Source organism: Phascolarctos cinereus, unplaced genomic scaffold (genome assembly GCF_003287225.1).
Source record: "Phascolarctos cinereus isolate Bilbo 61053 unplaced genomic scaffold, phaCin_HiC Scaffold_5;HRSCAF=322, whole genome shotgun sequence".
NCBI lineage: Eukaryota > Metazoa > Chordata > Mammalia > Diprotodontia > Phascolarctidae > Phascolarctos > Phascolarctos cinereus.
Genome location: NW_027555958.1, coordinates 158,432,798 through 158,454,381, shown reverse-complemented (window position 1 = coordinate 158,454,381; position 21,584 = coordinate 158,432,798). Strand labels below are relative to the sequence as shown.

Sequence of the window (21,584 nt, the reverse complement as noted above, 5' to 3'; positions counted from 1 at the left end):
AGATTCCAGAAAATCTTATATTAGGAAATTTGTTAGTTTCTAGATTGTTACCCTTCTTGGAGAACTATGATTGACAAAGATAATCAAAACAGTGATCTTTTTTTTTTCAATGTTAACCAAATGAAACAATCTGTTCTAGAGAAGTATCGATAACTCATGCAGGACAGAAAGTTTTCTTTCTAAAGTTACAAGTATGTGTTTTGTCAGTACCTAGTTCTGAAAAAATAAACGAGACTGGGAAATTTCAGCAGACAGTATTAAATTAAATATATTTAATTTTCTCATTGTCAAAGATTATGATTTTTATCATAAAGATGCCATATTCTTAATATGGTTTATAGCACATTAGTTTAAACATCAATCACTCATAATTTTTTATCACTTTTACCTATTTTATGTCATGTACTTTGAAAAAAATTCATTTAACATTCAATTTTCCCTTATTTTGATAAGTCATGATATTAAAAGAAGAAAGATAACACAGACATTTGAAAGATATACTTTTAGGCATTAATGAAGTTGTTTTCATCAAACCCAATACCCAAGAGGAGGGATCACCACTATCATTGTTCATTGGAAAGAACATTGCATGAGATGTCCCAGGACTTAGACTGTGCCCAAGTCATTATGTAAATTTGGGCAATTTAAAAGGATCTAGTTTCTTTGTCCCCCAGTTTCCTGAGAGTAAAATAATGGGCTTTGACTAATAATGGGCTTGTCTTAGCCCTTTAATGTCCTTTTCCAGATAGAAATAAAGCTAAGATCCTCATTCTAAGACGTGATATGACCTGAAGAAACTACCAAAGCTATCATTGTTGGTTGTCATGCTTAGAATGATAGAATGAATAAGAAAAAATGTGTACATGCATGTATGTATATATGTATATGTGTGTGCTTTGAGAGAGCTTCATAAACAAATTACATGCATTTTTTTGGCTAGGCAATGGGGTTAAGTGACTTGCCAAGGGTCACACAGCTAGTAAGTGTTATGTGTCTGAGGCCAGATTTGAACTCAGGCCCCTCTGATTCCAGGGCTGGTGCTCTATGCACTGTGCCACCTAGCTGTCCCTATATGCATTTCTTAAATGAAGTACATGTTTATTATAATAAGTTTGAATAAAATTTTCTCCATTAGAAAAAAAAAGACTACAAAGCAAGGGATGTTTTTTATTTTCTTTGTGTTTTCAGTGCATAACAAAGTGCTTCTCACTTAAAAAGTATTTAATAAAAGTTGAATGATTGATTGGTTAAAGAAAAAAGAAGAAAAAGGAAATAAAAAGTCTATGACAATTAAAAGTTAGGTGATTGTGAAATTACATATTACAGATTAAAGAGGAAGGTAAAATATCAGTATTTCATGTTTCAATAAAAATAATATTCTTTAAAATAATATCCTCAGACCAGTGATCAAGGCAATAAAATAGAAATGGTTATTACGGGGAGGGGGGGGTGTCCTAATCATTACATGACAATTTGTCAAAGAACATGCAATCAGTGAGACAGAAGTAACTGTGCTAAAGATGAATTTTTTTAAGCCACAGATGCTCAAAACTTAAGATGACAGCATCTCAGAAACAAAATAAAAAACTCATAATAATGACAGTGGGTGGAATAGATAAAATTTCAAGCATGTAAAGACTAGAATGGTCCCATTGACTTACGTAGCCTAGTTTGAGTATCAGGCACATTTAATGCCAAGAATACCCTCTGGAAAAGCTTTAAAAATTAAGAAATCAGCAAATATTTTTATATTCATTCAATATCTAAACTTTGTAATTACCCTAAAGGCAACTGAGTAGTGCAGTGAATATTGTTTGGCCTAGAGTCAAGAAGACCTAAGTTCAAATCCAATCTTAGAAATTTACAAGTTGTGTGACCTTGAAGAAAAGTCCCTCTGTTTGCCTCAGTTTCTTTAACTATAAAAAATGAAGATAACAACAGCACCTACTTCCTAGGGTTTTTATGAGGGTCAATGAGATACTTGCAAAGCACTTAGCACAATGCCTGAAACATAGTACATGCTTATTTCCTTCCTGCTATTCCAATGTAGTTCTCTGCATAGAGTAAGAGCTTAATACGTGTTTTTTTTTTTTAATGGGAATAAAAAATGTACAAATGAATTAATAAAAAAACCTTTTATTTAATGCCAACTATATTACACACTATCATAAGTTTTTGAGATATAAATCCAAAAGTGAAATATTCCCTTTATTAAATAATCTTGAATAAGAAGGAAAAAATGAACATAGAGAATTTGTGGTCAGGAGAAGTTCTGATATGATGAGCCATGGAGATAGCGAATATACAGCAGCTGACATCTTATCTTTTCTAGCAATAGTGACATTGAGCTGATTACTATTACCGAAGTAAGAAATGCAAATTAAGAGAGAGGGCAAAAGGAAGGAGGTTATGCATGGCAAGATGCCTTGGATGGATGGATGGAGGGGAAATGAATACCTTTATAACTGAGAGAAAGCAATGTGAAGCACCATCAAGTAAGTATTTGGAGAACTGAATTTCCTAGTTCTAAGCTAGCCAGTAAGTAACTTTGTAAACTTGGACAAGTTTTTTTTTTCAATGTAAAACTCTCAAGTTGGAGCCAAAATGGCAAATTAGGAATTGTCACCCAGCTGAACTCTCGCAACATTCCTCTTTACAAAACTTGAAAATAACCCTCCAAATCAATTTTTTTTGGCAGTGGCAGAGCCAACAAAAGGTCAGGGTGAGACGTTGTTTCAGCCTAAGAAAACTTAGGAGTTGGCAGGAGAAATCAGGGTAGAATCCATTCAGAGCCATGGGGAGGCAGGAACAGAAGCACAGCAGTAGAAGCAGAAGCAGCTCCAGGTGTTCTCAAACCAGAAATGATAAAGGGTTTTGACATCTGATGAGAAAGACATTGCAAGTGCTCTGTTATGTGCACTAGGTACAACTGCTGCTAACTGGCAACTCTATAGCTTTAAGCAGTTCTGGGTTTCAGTTCCAGGTCAGAGAGCAGTTACGTAGGGTGATAACAAGACAGCAGGGACCCTAGTTTCAGTTCCAAGGCAAAGAGAATGGAAGCCCTTGTGGCTATATGGAGACCAGGGGATCTTCTTGGATAAAGACCAAAATGAAGAAAAGGAAAGCAGAGAACTTATTGCTCTTTGAATCATACCACCTTGGAAGCACCAAGAACTTGCAGATCCCCAATAGCAACTCTGAAAACAGTGACCCAAAAGAAGCCTAAAGTCTGAGACTGTTCACCCCTGGAGCAGATCTGAACTTTAAAATAAAGTTTAAAATCAAGAAATAGGCTGGGAAAATGAGCAAAAAACAACAAAAAGATTTGACCATAAGAAACTGACCACGTGGTGACAAGGGATACCAAGATATAAACTCAGAAAAAGACAACAAAGTGCAAATGGCTACAAAACCTGTAACAAAAATGTTAGTTGGACTAACTTCAACAAGAATTCTTGGAAGAGTTTAAGAAAGAGAGTGGCTGAGAAAAAAGTGGAAAAAGAGATGAAGTCAATATAAAAAATTGTGGAAAAAAATTAACAATTTGTTAAAAGGGGCATAAAAAATACTAAAAAAAACACTTAAAACAGAATTCGCTTAAAGATAAGATGAACAAAAATTCACTGAAGAAAATATCTCCTTTATAAACAAAATGTAAAAAAAAAGTGTACAAAAGTACTCTAAAAGAGCAAGGAATAGTTTACCTATCAGATTTGTGGAGAACAGAAGAATTCATGACCAAAGAGGAGATAGAGAACATTATGAAATGCAAAATGGATAACTTTGATTACATTGAATTGAAAAGTTTTTGCGCAAACAGAGCCAATGCAACCATGATTAGAAGGAAAGTAGGAAACTGGGAAAGAATTTTTACGACCAGCGTCTCTGATAAGGGACTCATTTCTAAAATACATAGAGAATTAAGTCAAATGTATAAGAATGCAAGTCATTCCTCAATTGATAAAAGGTCAAAGGATATGAACAAGCAGTTCTCAGATGACGAAATTAAAGCCATCCATAGTCATATGAAAAAAATGCTCTGCATCACTATTGATTAGAGAAATGTAAATCAAAACAACTCTGAGGTACCACATCACACCTATCAGATTGGTCAGCATGACAAAACAGGAAAATGATTAATGTTGGAGAAGATGTAGGAAAATTGGAACACTTATTCATTGTTGGTGGAGTTGTGAAATGATCCAACCATTTGGAGAGCAATTTGGAACTATGCCCAAAGGACTATAAAAATGTACATACCCTTTGAACCAGCAGCAGCACTTCTAGGCCTGCATAAAATTATTGTTTCCATGATTTGTTTTTTGACCCATTCATTCTCTAGGATTAGATTATTTAGTGGGTTTATTTTATGGCCTGCAACTTTGCTGAAGTTGGTTATTATTTCAAGTAGTTTTTCACTTGATACTCTAAGATTCTCTAAATATATCATCATATCATCTGCAAAGAGTGATAACTTTGTCTCTTCTTTACCTATTCCAATACCTTCAAATTCTTTTTCCTCTCTTACTGCTAAACTAATGTTCCCAGTATGATATTGAACAACAGTGGTGATAATGGACAGTCTTTTATCACCCCGATCTTACTGGAAATGCTTCTAGCTTGTCCCCATTACATACGATGCTGGCTGAAGGTTTTAGGTAGATGCTATTTATTATTTTAAGGAAGATTCCCTTTATTCCTACACTCTCTAGTGTTTTTAATAGGAATGTTTTGGTGTTGATATCATCAGTGATGCTGATAATTTTCCTAATATTGAACCAGCCCTGCATTCCTGGTATAAATTCTACCTGGTCATAGTATATTATTCTTGTGATAAGTTGCTGTAATCTACTTGCTAATATTTTATTTAAAATTTTTGCACATATATTTATTAGGGAAATTGTTTTTGACTCTTCTGTTTTGACTCTTCCCTGTTTAGGTATCAGCAACATATTTGTATCATAAAAAGAATTTGGTAAGACTCCTTTCAAATATGCAACAAAAGTATCCCTTTTTTCTTCTCTTCCTCCTACCCTCAAGATGGATATTCATTATATATGTATATATATATATATATATATATTATATATATATATATATATATATATATATGTGTGTGTGTGTGTGTGTGTGCGCGTGTGTGTGTGTGTATACATATATATGTATATATGTTTGTACGTATGTGTATGTAAATGTAGTTGTATGTATATGTGTGTATGTGTGTTTGTATGTCAAATTATTCTATTCATACTTTTATTCATCAGTTCTTTCCCTGGATGCAGATAGTGTCTTTCTTAATACATCCTTTATAGTTAATTTGGGTATTTATAATAGTCAAAAGCACTTGTTTGCTCAAAATTTTTCTTAAAACACTATTACTGTTATTGTATACAATGTTCTTTTACTTGCTACTTGTGCTCATTTCACTCTTCATTATTTCCTACATGTCTTTCCATGTTTATTCTAAGATCATTGGGTTCATCATTTCTTAAAGCCGATTAGTATTCCATCATAATCATATCCCACAAATTGTTCAGTGCCTCAGTACAGGTAGGGAAACTGGTGTACACACCAGCTGGGAAAACCACCATGTGCCACTGTGTTCTCCAGCAGCCAAGTCTCTGGGTGCCTCAGCAAAACTCTTGGAAGCACAACTTCAAGAGGTAAGGCCCCAGGCTGAAAGACATCCTCCAGCAGTGAAACAACCCTGTGCAAGGCCCAGGTAAGCAGGAGCCAAAGAAAGAACAGCAAGGCCCAAGTAAGCAGGCATCCTCCTGGGGCCAGACTCCCTACGCCTATGTCTAGAGCTCCAGTGCTGCTGATTCTGGCCCAACACCAATTGTCAGAACACTACAGCCTCCAACTGCCAGCACCTGAGGCTCCAGTACATAAAGGCAATGACCAGGCCATAGGCTCCCAGCACAAGAAGCTTGGGTCACTGCCCTTGCTCTCTAACAGGAGAGCTCAATTTTTTAAAGGTCAGGAAATAAGCAAACACCATGAGCAAAAAGAAAGTACGATGACCATAGATTCTTATTATGGTGGCAAGTAAGATCAAGGCAGAAATTCAGAAGAGGAAAACATTGTCAATATACTCACATCCAAAACCTCAAAAGGGGATATGAACTGGTTTCAAGCTCAAAAAGCCTTCTTGGAAGAGCTCAAGAATTTTAAAAGTCAAATGTGAAAGGTAGAAGAAAAATTGGGAAAAGAAATGGGAGGTATGCAAGAGAGTCAATAGCTTGGAAAAGGAAGCACAAAAATTAGCTGTAGAAAACAAGTCCTTAAAAAATAGAATTGGCCAAATGGGGGGGGAAGTACACTGAAGAAAACAACTCCTTAAAGAGCAGAATTGGCCAAATAGAAAAGGAAGCACAAAAACTCACTAAGGAGAAGAACTCCTTAAAAAGTAAAATGAGCCAAATGGAAAAGGAGGTACAAAATCTAATAGAAGAAAACAACTCCTTAAAAATTAGAATTGGGCAAGTGGAAGCTAATGACTTTATGAGAGAGTGAGAATCAGTCAAGAAGAAACAAAAGAATGAAAAAAAAATGAACGAAAATGTAAAATACCTCATCAATAAAACAACTTGGAAAATAGATCCAGGAGAGACAATTTAAAAATCATTGGTCTACCTGAAAACCATAATGGAAAAAAAGAGAGAGAGAGAGAGAGAGCCTGGACAACATTTTTCAGGAAATTATCAAGGGAAGCTTCACTGAGGTCCTAGAACCAGAAGGTAAAATAGTCATTGAAGGAATCCACAGATCACCTCCTGAAAGAGATGTTATGTTGAAAATGCCAAGGAATAGAGTAACCAAATTCCAAAATTGTCAGGTCAAAGAGAAAATATGACAAGCAGCCAGAAAGAAACAATTTAAATATTATGGAACTACAGTCAGGATTATGCAGGACCTTGCAACATCTTTATTAAAAGATCATAGGGCATGGAATACAATATTCCATAAGGCAAAGGAACTTGGATTACAACCAAGGATCAACTACTCAGTGAAAGTGAGCATTATCTTTAAGGGAGAGGAGATGGACATTAATGAAATAAGGGACTTCCGAACCTTCCTGATGAAAAGACCAGAGGTCAACAGAAAATTTGATCTTCAAATATAGGACTCAAGAGAGGCATAAGGATATAGCACCAAGACGGCAGAGTAAAAGCAGTGACTTGCTTGAGCTCTTCCCCAAATCCCTTCAATATTGGTTAAAAATGGCTCTAAACAAATTCTAGAGCAGCATAACCCACAAAAAGAGAGTGAAACAAATTTCCACCCCAAAACAACCTGGATGGTTGATTGGAAAAGTATTTTGTGCCAAGCTGGGAGAGGAGCACAGTTCAGCTTGGGGCTGCAGGCAAAGACCAGGCCTCAGTGAACCTGGAGCAGGTCTCAAGGGCCTGATTCATGGGCAGCTGTGGTTTCCAGACTTCTTAACCCACAAATGCCAAAGACAATTTAGAAGGTCAGTAGGAAAAGTGTGTGACAGTGGTGAGAGAGAAGTTTAGTCACAGCCCCTGTCCCTGGCGCAGCCCCTGGGAGGCAGCTGCTTCTACAGCTTTTGGCCCACAGACAGAGGGGCATTGAGTGGCTAATCAGAGGGGGATTGCAGGTATCTCTTTGCTAGTGATGAGGCAGGATTCTCTTGCTTTGCTCGTTGTTAGATCCAAGTCACAGTTCTGGGTGGTAGTCCTGGGTCAAGGAGGAACATTGGTGTAGTTGATCTAATGGTAATGGTGGAAAAGGAATCCTACTCACAATTCCAAGGCAGAAAAGAGCATAGGCCAGGAATGGAGGGAACATCTCGCCCTTGATCATGCCACTTTGGAAGAATGGAAAATTCTTCCAAAACAACTGCACAAACTGCTGAAGCTCAGGACAGTACATTCTCCATACTGAAAGCAGACTCCTACCTTAACAAAGAGTTTACAAGTCAAGTAATTGGCTGGAAACATGAACAAATAGCCCAAAAAAGTCAGACCATATAAACTTTCTTTGGTGACAAAGAAGATCAAAACATACAACCAGCCACAGTTATAAGATGACTAATATTGACAGACTTAACCCTTAGCAGCAATACAAGGATCTCCAAAGGCCACATCCAAAGAAAGAGCTATGGAGTTTGAATGCAGATCGAAGCATACTATTTTTTTTTCTTCTGTTGTCTTTTGTTTCCCCTTTCTGGTGGTTCCTCGTAATGGTTTTAATTTTTCCTTACAACATCACTAATGTGAAAATATGTTTAATAGGAATATATATATATATAGCCTATATCAGATTGCATGCTGTCTTGGAGGGTGGTGGGGAGGGGAGGAAGAAAAATTTAAAACTCAAAACCTTATTGAAGTGACTGTGGATAAACCAAAATAAATTAATTTTTTAAAAATGTCTGTTGAAATACTGGTGAATTGGTTGATTGACAGATTCATTATTCTTTTTTTATCTTTACTTAGTATTAGTGAACCTCATTAAATGGCTATGGTCCTGTTTCTTCTCCCACTCCACAAATACATTTTTACATTAGCAGGGAGACTATGAGGATAATAAGAGTAGGAAAGGAAATATAATTTATCTAGATTTGTACTTGATCTAACTAAACAGAGCTCAAGTGAAAATAATCTCTGTGCAATTGCAAACTGCTTTCCTACCTTATTTTGATTTTTTTTGTTTGTTTTCTTCTTTATCTCTACATAAAGATTTTACCTGCCACTTTTTCAATTGAACCAAGGAAAAGGTAATTTTCTTACATCCAGCCAAGAATGTTTGAGAGGAATTCTATCGGTGGTGTTTGGGAGATTCAAATCCTCTTATGGGAATGGTCAATGCTGGTGGCAGCAAGAAGAAAATAGGTCATCCTTTCTGAAACATTCCAGATTAACACAAAAATCTATTCCTGGAGTCCCAGAAACATCTTTTCCCCAATACAGTTTTTCAGTATTATTGTCTTGTAAGAAAACAATTACAAATGGCCTAGGACTATAAAATCATGTAGATTTAGAGTTGTAAAGTACCTTAGAGGCATTCAAACCCAATGCCTTATTACACAAATAAAGAAAATGAGGCACAAAGATATTACAGGACTTCTTGAGGTCATGTAGCTACTGAGTTTCTGAAGCAGGAATTGAACTCGAGACTTTGTTACTCATTTTCTAATGTTCTCTCCACTGCTCCACTACACAGAGATAAGTTGCTATTTCTGTAAGCAGTTGTTTTCAACTTTCATTTTTATTCAAATGAAGTCATTAATAATAATTTTACTTCTTAAAGATATTCAATATTCCAATGAAAAACATTTTAAAAAAACTTAGTGAAGAGTTTTTATAAAAATGATAACATGTTGCCTGCCTCCAAAGAGATACAAACACATACACACACACACACGAACACAAAAAAATGCAGCCATAAGCACTTAAAGCATATATGAGCAATTTGTCTGAAAAAAGTTATCTCAAGCTATATTTTATTTTTCAACAGACATCATAAAAGTAAAGGTAAACAGGTGGATGAATAAAAGTCACACTATGAAATTGCATTTTAAATCGTAGTTTGAGCTTTTTGAGTACAATATGATTTCAGTTTTATAAATTACTGCAATTGTGCATATTATATCACTCCAGGAATTTACCCATAAATGCATAATATGTGGTTAATCTTTTTTTTCTAACATTGACAATTTTTGTTTAGGAAGCAGGCAAACTGATTGTTCCAGGTCATCAGCATGTTAAAAAGAAATGCAGTTCTTAGAAGGAAATGAGTGAAAATAATTGCCATTGTGATTCCAAAACATTTCAAATTTGACAAAGCCCAGCAACACATTTTAGGACAGTCAAAATCCCCAAGGTGGTATTTTATAGAAAAGGTAATAGCAAAGCAGTATTTTTCCAAAATATTTCAACTGTCAAAAATTGCACCAAAAAATGAAAGGATTATTCCAGGTTCTCCTGGAGAATATGGCCTTAGACATTTCAAAAAGTAAAATTTTATCAAAATATGTGTCTGTAGATGCACTATTTAATAAAGTCCCTTCTAAAAGTTTGACAATTTCTAATTTAAATCAAACTGAATTTTAAAATTTTAATTACACCTTTCAAAGCCCTATGCAACCGGATAATGCTACTATTCACCTTCAGTCTGGTATATTGGAAAGAGGAGTCAAAGTATCTAGGTTCAAATTCTGCCTCTGTCAATTCTTACCTGTGTATACTTAGACAATTCACTCAATGCCTCTGTGTCTCCTCCATTTCTTCATCTAAAAAAATGAAAAAGGCTCCAAGATTACCTTGAGCTCTAAAGCTATAATCTTCTTCTCTACTCTTGTCTGAAAAATAAATTCCTTGGCTCATCCAAGGAACATGCTTTTATAGTGCCATGTGTTCTGCCCAGAAGAAACATACTTCTCTCCCCTATGATTTTCCATATTCCTTTCCCTGCCAAAATGCTGCATTATATCTATTTTTAACCCTAATTGGACTGGAATTTTAAAATACCTAGATAGCTCAAGCTGCATCAATTGGTAGTAGCATGAGAACTTCATTTCAAGTTAAAGCACTACTATCTTCTAGTAATTATTTGTGTATGAATTGCATTTGCACAGAAAAAGAAGGAAAATACTTATCAAATCTATTTCAAATATTAATTACAATTTTCAATGCATATTACAAAATATTTCAAATATTATCAAATATATTACATATTTTCTAGAAAAACATTACTCACCATTTACTTTCTCTTCCTTTTGCTATTCAGTCCTAAACCTTTGAAACTGAACATATGGATGTTGGAATCAAATAATGATTCTATCCATTATTATCTAAACAATGACATAATAGTGAACACCTTGTACTTCATCCTGAATTGCTTATTTTCAGGTGGCTATTACAGGTTTACATTTAACATAGCCTTGAAAAATGAATGTCAATATGTTACAGAGTAATATTGGGTTTTACTCTATACCTGGCACATGAAATCATAGTTACTAGAGCACACAAGTTTTTATTATAGGTTATTTTTACACTCTTGTTGCAAATGACAATTAGGACTGAATAGACTTTTATTGTTTTAGGTTCTTAACTAAAAGAGATTCAATTTATGAGCTATTGCCTATCATTTACACTTTGAAATATTTTATCCATGACAATCATTAACTTTGGAAAATTTCCATATCTGTTTTCACATTTTTAGAATATATCAGAAAGCATAGAGTCCATTTCTCATTCTACTTCAAAGAGTTTGTGAGTTAAATTTTAATCCCTGCAGTTTCTAAATCTTAGATGCTAATATCTATACTTGTTACGTTCTGTAGCCATTTGCCAGCTTAGTCCACCCATTTAATGAGGATAACCCAAACCTAAACTCATCATAGCCAGAGGTCAAGATAACTTAATGTATCAACTGTAGTCCAGAAAGAAACCTTCATTCTTTTTCATAACATATCCCCACTTTGAGATGGAATACTGGATTATGTCTCCTTCTCCTCAGCTCTGCCAATAGTTGGCCCTGTGGAAATATTGCTAAGCATGGAACAGGGGACCTGATTTTTAGGAATGATAAAAGAGTAAAGAGACACTGTCAGAATCTTTGCCCTTGGCATGAAGTTAAGAACACAATGCAAACTTAGGTAGGAGAAGATCTCAGAATCTTGTAGTCAGAAGTTATTGGAACAGAGGAAAAAGGTTAATTGATGGCCATTATGGCATGATGACAATGCTTTTGGAAGAATGAAGACTTGAATGGGAATCTCTTACTGGAATACTAAATGTACAAGTCATGCAATCCAATTCACTTTACCCTGAATATCATTGTGAATGGAGGAGCCTTTTGAAGAACAGAGTGACAGATAATGGTGCTGCAGCACCACAGCAGTTAAGTTCAGCAAGTCACTCTTCTTGACTTGACATATCGTAATCTAATATTACTTTCACTTTTTGATATGTGATCTATTATTATTCAAAGATAATTTTATTATCATGGTTGGCATAAATTAAAAGCTAGAAGGACTTTAAAGACCAGCTAGTCCAACTCCTTCGATTTTTATTGTTCACTCATTTCAATGATGGCTCACTCTTCATGACCCTATTTGGATTTTTCTTGGCAAAGATACTGGAGTGGTTTTCCATTTCCTTCTCCAGTTCATTTTACAGTTGAAGAAATTGAGGCAAACATGGTTAAAGTGACTTGCCCAGACTCACACAGCTAGTAAATGTCTGAGGCCAGATGTGAACTCAGGAAGATAAGTCTTCCTATCCACTGCACCACTTAGCTGCTCATTTTACTTCATTTTTACTGATTAGTAATGTGAATTGCAAAGAAGTAAAGTGATATTGAAAGTTCACACTGATAATAAATGAAAGAGGTTGGATTTGAACTCAAGTCTGCTGACTTCAAATCAATTTTTCTTTTCATGGTATCTTCATGGATTGATGCTATAAAGTGTTGAGTTACATCTCAAATATAGAGATCTAGAAATAACAATCAGGAAACAACTTATAGATTTTTTTCATAAGAAATTAAATTCGAATATGAAAATTTTATTTTAATTACTTTATTAAAAGAGGAACAGAATCAATATATACTTTCCTCATTTGATGGTCCATATGCTCAGCTGATATATTGTCCTGATTATGAACCTATACGGTGAAAGTCTACTATTACCAGAAGCTGTAATTTATCAAGGAGACCTTTTTACCCCCAAGTACAACTGCAGTTGAGGTATCCAGCAACAAGTATAATCTTGTGGAAGGTCAGAAAATTTAGCATCCACAATGGCAATTGGATTTTTATCATCAATGGAAACATATATTTTTAAAGATTTATAAAGGGGCAATGAAGGAAATTAATAGCGAGGACGGAAAGGTATAATACACAATGTGCTATTTAGTTCAATGATTTCCCAAACGAGGAACTGCTCTTTGCCAATGTAGGTTGGCACCTTCTCTGCAACTGAGAAGCTTAGAGCAATGCCTAGGGCACTGAGAATTTAAGTGACTTGCAGAGAGACATGCAGCCAGCATGTGTCAAAAGCAATACTTGAGCCCAGCTCTTCCTAATTTTGAGGGCAGTTCTCCACTTCTTACATTTTCCTTGATTTTTTTAATTTTTAAATAGTATTTTATTTTTTCCCAATAATGTCAAGATAATTTTTAGAATTCATTTTTAAAAGCTTTTGAGTTTTAATTTTTTCTCCCTCCCTCCTTCAAGTCCCCTCTTCAGAAAATGTTAGGGGGCAGCTAGGTGGTGCAGTGGATAGCCCTGGATTCAGGAGGACCAGGGTTCAAATTCAGCCTCAGACACACAACACTTACTAGCTGTGTGACCCTGGGCAAGTCACTTAACTCCATTGCCTAGCCCCCCAAAAAGAAAATGTTACATAGTTTTATATAGATTATACATGTGCTATCATGTAAAATTTATTTCCATACTAGTCACAATTGAGAAAGAAGAAACAGATCAAATGAAAAAAAAAAACAGAAGAATAAAGTAAGTGAAAAAAATATGCTTCAATCTGTATTCATAGTCTATCAGTTCTTTATGTCTATATGGATAGCATTTTCCTTTGGGAGCACTTTGTACTTGTTTTAGATCATTGTGTTGCTAAGAAGAGCTGAGTCATTCACAGCTGATCACAATACAATGTTGCTGATACTGTGTACAAGGTTTTTTTGGCTCTGCTCATTCCACTTTAAAACAGTTTAGACAAGTCTTTCCAGGTTTTTCTGAAATCTGCCTGTTCATTTCTTACTGCACAATAGTATTCCATTACATTCATATACCACAACTTTGTTCAGCCATTCCCCAAATGATGAGCATCTCCTCAATTTCTAATATTTGCCACTATGAAAAGGCTCCAATAAATATTTTAGCACATGAAAGTCCTTTCCCCTTTTTTATGATCTCTTTGGGATACAGACCTACTAGTAGTATTGCTGAATCAAGGGGTATGCATAGTTTGGTTGCCCTTTGGGCATAGTACCAAATTGTTCTCCAGAATGGTTGGATCAGTTCACAACTCCACCAACAGTGCATTAATGTCCTAACTTTCCCACATCCTCTCCAACATTTATCATTTTCCTTTTTTTGTCATAGTAGTCAATCTGGTAAGTATGAAGTACCACCTCAGAGTTGTTTTGATTTTTGTTTCTCTAATAAAAAGTTATTAGAGCACTTCTTCATGTGCTTATAGATAGCTTTGATGTCATCATCGGAAAATGCCTGTTCATATACTTTGACCAATTATCAACTGGGGAAAGTCTCGTATTGTTATAAATTTGACTCAATTCTTAATACATTTTTTAAAATAAGGCCTTTATAAGAGACAATTGCTGTAAAGATTGTTTCCCAGCTTTCTGCTTTTCTTCTAATCCTGGTTGAATTGGCTTTGTTTGTACAAAAGCTTTTTAATTTAATAAAATCAAAATTATTTAATTTGTATTTTGTATTATTCTCTGTCTCTTGTTTGGTCATGGATTCTTCTCACAGGTAGGCCATTCCTTGTTCTTCTAATTTGCTTATGGTGTCACCCTTTATCTCTAAATCATGCACCCATTTTGACATTATTTTGGTCTACAGTGTCAGAGGCTGATCTATACCTTGTTTATGTACTATTTTTGTTTTCTAGTTTTCCCAGCAGTTTTTGTCATATAGTGAGTTCTTACCCCAAAAGCATGGGTCTATGGGTTTATCAAACACTAGATTACTACAATCATTCTCTACTGTGTTCCCAACCTATTCCACTGATCCAACACTCTATTTCTTATCCAATATCAGGTAGTTTTGATGATTACTGCTTTATAACATACTTTTAGATCTGGTATTGCTGGGCCACCTTCTTTTGTATTTTTTTCTTGACTTTTTGTTGCTCCAGATGAATTTTGTTGTTAATTTTTTCTGGCTTTATGATATAATGTTTTGGTAGTTTGATTAGTAGCAGTGAATAAGTATATTGGTTTAGAAAGAATAGTCAATTTTTTTTCTATTGGCTCAGCCTAACCATGGCCAATTGAAAATTTTCCAATTGTTTAGTCTGATTTTATTAATGTGAAAAGTTTTTTTTTCTTTTTTTCTTTTCTATTTTATTTTCCTGGGTGTGTCTTGACAGGTAGAGTCCCAAATATTTTATATACTGGCTGTAGATATTTTAAATGGATTTTCTCTTTTTATCTCTTGCTGCTGGGCTTTAGTGGTCATATAAAAATTGTTGATGATTCATATGGATTTATCTAATATCTTTCAACTTCACTAAAGTTACTAATTATTTCAAAGAGTTTTTTAGTTAATTCTCTATGATTCTCTATGTATACCATCATCATCTACAAAAAGTTATAGTTTTGTTTCCTCATTGCCTATTCTAATTCCTGCAATTTCTTTTTCTTCTTTTATTTCCATAGCTAACATTTCTATTAGCATGTTGAATAACAGTGGTGATAATGGGCAACTTGCATCACCCCTAATCTTATTGGGATGGCTTCTAGCTTACCCCATTACAGATAATGTTTGCTGATTGTTTTAGATAGATTATGCTTATCATTTTAGGGAAAACTGCATTTATTCTCATGTTTTCTAATGGTTTTTTTTAATAGGAATGAATGCTGTATTTTGTTAAAAAAAAGTTTTTTCAGTATCTATTGAGATAATCATATGACTTCTGTCAGTTTTGTTATTGATGTGGTCTGTTACATTGATAGTTTTCCTAATATTGAGCCAACCCTGCATTCCTGGTATAAATCCACACGGTAGTAGTATATAATCCTTATGATATATTGCTGCAATCACCTTGCTAGTATTTTATTGAAAATTTTTGCATCAGTATTCATTAGATAAATTGGTCTACAATTTTCTTTTGCTGTTTTAGCTCTTCCTAGTTTAGATATCAGCATCATATTTGTGTCATAAAAGGAGTTTGCTAGTACTCTTTCTTCACCTATTTTTCCAAGTAGTTAGCATAGTACTAGAATTAATTTTTCTTTAAATGTTTGATAATATTCACTTGTAAGCCTATCTGGCCCTGGAGCTTTTACCTAAGGAGTTCATTAATGGGGTGTTCAATTTATTTTCCGAAGATGGAGTTATTTAGGCATTCTATTTCCTGATCTGTTAATTTGGGTAATTTATATTGTCATAAATATTCATTGATTTCACTCAGATTGTCAGATTTATTGGCATATAATTAGGCAAAATATATCCTAATGATAGCTTTAATTTCTTCTTCATTGATGTTGATTTCACCCTTTTCTTTTTTGATACAGGATGTTTGGTTTTCTTCTTCTTTTTTTTTGATCAAATTAACCAATGGCTTCTCTATCTTATTGTAGTATATATAGTGTACAGTTTTGCTCTCTATTTCTTCCTGTAACTAACTTAACTTTTCCTTTAAGAAATTGGATGATAAACCACTTGTTGCATATATGTTTAGTATTGATATTACTTCATTATCTATGACACCTTTTAGCAAGATGTAGTTTCTTCCTTATCTCTTTTAATTATTATGTCTATTTTTGCTTTCATTTTATCTAAGAGCAGGATTGTTACCCTTGCTTTTTGTTTTAAACTTCAGCCAAAGAATAATAGATTCTCCTCCAGCCCCTTACCTATACTCTGTGTGTGTGTCTCTGCTTCAAGTGTGTTTCTTGTAAACAACTAGAGTTTTGGATTCAATCTGCTATCCACTTCTGTTTTATGGGAGAGTTCTCCCATTCACATTCACAGTTATGATTACTACCTGTGTATTTCCTTCTATTCTATTTATCATCATCATCCTTTCACCTTTTCCCTCCTCACCAGTGTTTTGCTTCTGTCTACCACTTCCCTGATCTGCTTCCCTTCTGTCAGTCCCCACCCCACCCTTTTACTTAATCTTTTCACCTCTTACTTCCATGTTAGGTAAGATAAATTTCTATATTCAACTGAGTGTCTATATTATTCCTTCTCAGAGCCAATACTTATGACAGTAAGGTTCAAATGATGCCCTTCACCACCTCCCATATTTCCCACTATTATAATAGGTCTTTTGTGCCTATTCATGTAAAATAATTTATCCCATTCTACCTCTCCCTTCTTTCCCCATCCAGTGTACTCCTCTTTCTCATCCCATTTTTTTTATGTCATTACCTCCAATTCACCTTATACCTATACCCTCTGTCTATGTATATTCCTTTTAGGTATACCATTATATATATATATATATATATATATATATATATATATATATATATATATATATATAATTACAAGTTATCATCTTATCATGTAAGCATGTAAACAGTTTAGCTGTATTGAATCCCTTATGTCTTCTTTTCGATTTTTACCTGTTTATGCTTCTTTCAGAGCTTGATATTAGGGATCAATTTATTTATTTAATTCTGGTCATCTCTTTATGAAAGCTTAAACTCCTTCTACTTCATTTTTCCCCCTTGATGTATTACGCTTAATTTTCTAGGTAAGTGATTCCTGGTTGTAGCCTTGGCTTCTTATCTTATCTTGCTCTGCCCTGGGACTCCAAACCACTACTCAGGCATCCCCATACTATGCCCTATATACTTGTTCCCCATCTTTTTCGCACTCCTTTATGTATTGTGTTCTCCTATTAGAATTTAAGCATCTTGCTTGTTTATATTTCTGTTTCCAGTTCTTAGCACAGGCACAGAGTTTTTATTAACACTATATTATCTATCTATGATTCAACTATTTCTTCTATCTTAATATGTATGTGAAAGACTCAGTCAAGTGAGGCCTTTGTGACTTTTTGCTATGGTAGAACAGGTAACAATTTCAGTCATCTTGCATATTTTGTGAATGATTTGTTTACTCAGAGAAGGAAGTTCTTATGGAAAATATGAAAATTGAATGGTGGTACATGAGCCTTATTGTTTTCAGATTTAACATATATGGTGAGTGTCTTTTCTATGTCATGAAAGTAGGAGAGATTTTTATTAGTAAATGGGTGACAACTTCCATAAATAGCTTTAAACAGGGGAAAATGAGATTGCTTTATTTTTCCAATAACAATTAACACTGAGTAATAGGAAGTTTGCCCAAGTGCCATTCAGACAAAGTGTTGACACTGTATCCAGAGAAAATAATGAACTTAAAATCCAAAGGTCTTTCATTGCCAGTTAATGTTTTGACTAGAGGTTCATGCATTGGAGTCAATTATTTGTTACCAGAGAGAAAGGCAGGCTGGGCAAGAGAAAATGAGAAGGGAGTGTTGTATTAAGTAATAAGAGTGAGATTAGTGTTGAAATTATCATCAACAGTTTCTGCCTCTAAGCATAGTGAGTACTATTCAACAATGAAAAGGGCAAACAGAACAAAATTAATGTCTACTTAGAAGCAAAACAGGCAGCCATAGATCAAATAATCCAATAGATATGTAATCTCACATAAAATAGAATCTGGCAACAGAGATCTAGGATGAAAATAGTTATGAAATTGTATAACTTTTCCTGTGAGGTTAACAAAGAAATACATAATGGGCCACCAGCAAATATAAGGTAATTTATTTTTCCCTTTATTTTTTCCACTCTTCTCTGATACTAGTTTTCCCCTTCATTAGCACTAACATTCTATATGGCCCAATAAAGCATCGTATAAGAGATAAAGGATTTTCAAATAGAAAGAACCCAGGGACTTAGGAATGAGGTGAGGGCTCCAATGCTAGCACTTCTTACTAGGCACATCATGTTGGAAAAATAACTTGATTGTTCCAAACATCAATTTCTTCACCTATAAAAATAATAGGTGGGTGGGGAGGGGAGGAGTTGCATCAAATTATCCCTATGGGGATCTTATAATTCTAATATTCTATTTTCTACCTCACAGAACTGTTCTAAGAACAAATACAATTTAAAATGCTTTGTATAGCACTACATAATTGTAAATTATTGTAATAAGGAAGTCAAACATCAGAATCTAATTTACGAAGAGAATGGAAAATTTCAGAGACCATTTTAATCTTCATTTTCATTACAGTGTAATGAAACACCTTTTTAATGTTGAAATAACAATTTAGTAGCTTGAAAAAAGTCTTTACCACATATTATAGGCTATCAATAGTTCTTCATGTGTATTTTATATTTAACAAAAATGTTCTATTGTTGAACATTGGATGCAAAAATTTAAGTCCTTTTGATTAGTGAACTTTACTGACTTAAGAGTTATTCCCTTAATTTTAGAGAAATCAAGATGTCCAAACAAAACAATTTTACAAAGAAGAAATAATAAAACTGCATCATGTAGCTCATTATAGTCACAACATTTGCTTTTCTATGTTTCAGATAATTTCAAGAAAGATGGTTCCCTGAATTGAGGTAAATTGCTGAGCTTATAAATGCCTATTCCAGCTAAAACTGAAATTCACAAAGGACTGAATAATGATCAGGAAATCCAATAAGAAGCTAGAATAAGTGACATCTTTCATTCTAAAACTATACAAAAAATCATCTAGAAGTCTGACAGATAATTGGCTAAAACTAGTACAACCATTAACAGCAAGGCAAAAAAAAAAAAAGCACATAGCTCAGCTAACCTGGTGTCGGAGACAGGACACAGATATGTAAGCATGTAAGTTTCTATACCCTGAGGTGGTAGGGTGACAGGGCTCCCCTGAGTAACTCTAGGGAAAGCTCCACTGTGGGGAACTTAGACATTACCAAGAGCAGCTGCAACCAATATAATTTACAGAAATAAGAACAAGACAGCCCAGGAATCAAGGACTCTGAGGTCCCTAGCATTCTGTCCTTTAATGCAATAGATGTCCGAGAGATACTCCACTGTGGACTTCAAAGATCCAGAGAGTCCTAAGTCTGGAGTTGGAGGTCAGTGAAGAAAACTAAGTGACAAAGAGCAAAAAGAAAGAAGCCTTGGCACAAAGCCCAATTCAAAACCTGAAGCTATTGATATAAACATACACAGGAAAAAACAAACCAGTATAAAAAAATGTCATAATCAGGGATTCGTAAAAATCGAAACTTGAAGGGCATAGTACCTCTGTAAAAATTAAAGTATAGATCAGAGAGAAAAAAATATATTTTAATAAGGATTATATGAACACCTAGAAGAAATGAAGCAAAACATTTTTTAAATGAAGTGATGATTTTGAAAAAAAAGAAAAAAAAAGAAAAAATAGCTTAGATAAAAAGTGGTAATCCTTACGTAATTAATTGTATCTGGATGCTAGAACAAATCAAACAGCAATTAATGATTCCTTGAGACAGCAAGAAATTAGAACCATATCAAAAGATTAAAATAGAAGAAAATATAGATATTTAATTAAAAAACAAAAATGGAAAACTTTTAAAAATAATCATTGGACATCCTGAAAATCATGAATAAAGAATATCTGGATGTTATATTTCAACAAATGTTAATTGACATAAAGTAAATTTATATCAGCTAGAGGTGGAAAATGAAGAGAAAAAAAATCAACTAATCATCCGTTAAAGAAATCACAGGCTTCTTCGGCTCTTCACCCTTCCCTTTTTCTCTCCTGCCTTCCCTTCCTCCTCTCCCCTCCCTTCTTCTCTCCTCCCCTCCCCTCCATTTCCTTCCCCCACCTCCCCTGCATTCCCTTCCCCCTTTCCCCATGCCCATCTTTCCCTCCATCCTTTCTCTTTCTTCCCTTCCCCAGCCTAGACAATACCCTGGTGGAGACGGCGAAGAGGCCACGGAGCCCGCCGAGGCAGACATCATGGGGCTGTGCAAAGACATGTTCTCCAAAATGGCCATGTACCTAACAGGCGAGCTGACAGTCACCAGTGAAGACTATAAACTTCTGGAAAATATGAACAAATTGACTAGCTTGAAGTATCTAGAAATGAAAGATATTGCAGAAAACATAAGTAGAAACCCAAAGGCCTTAAACCAGAAATATGCAGCGCTTCCGCCTTATCTGGATCAGATCACTTTAATTAAGGAGCAAGAAGCTGCTCTTGAGCAGGCAGCTTACAAGTTGGATGCATATTCAAAGAAACTAGAAGCAAAGTACAAGAAGTTAGAGAGATGATGAAAGAATTCATTAGCACAAAGACTTTAACTACAACAATGTTTCCTAAGAGCTGAAATAAGTGGGATGGAATTTATCACTCTGCTTCAGCTCCTAAAAGAACATGGTGCTACTGATCCAAGGAAAATCCCAGCCCTCATCTCTGGTTGGATGTGTAACTTTGGCCACCCCTTGATGTTTCCTAAACCTGTAGCCACTGGAACCTCATCTTGTCCTGTGCTTCATTGTGTGCCCTGGATCAAGGCTCAGAAATCAGGATCAACCCCAGTCTGGATTAGACAGAGAGGAGAGGCTCTCATCTCCTTGTCTCCTCCCTTCTACCCTCTCCCCTAGGGCTCCCCCCACCTCCTTCATAACCTGTCCTTCAACTTAAAGAATAAACGTTGACTTTTATTAAAAAAAAAATAGAAAGAAATCACAGAAGCAAAAATACAAGAAATGACAGGTATAATCTAGAGCTTCCATGACCAAGCAAAAATACTATAAGCCAGAAAGGAGTTGAACTACAAAGGAACTATAGACTACTAATTTTAAAAAAAAAAGACCTGGAAGCTTCCACTGTAAATAAGAGATCTTGGAA

General features: G+C 34.8%; 1 pseudogene; it reads left to right on the top strand.

Annotated features, from left to right (window-relative positions):
- The first annotated feature begins 20,662 nt into the window (after window positions 1-20,662).
- On the top strand, window positions 20,663-21,004 carry LOC110216494 (biogenesis of lysosome-related organelles complex 1 subunit 2 pseudogene; annotated as a pseudogene).
- Window positions 21,005-21,584: the final 580 nt, after the last annotated feature.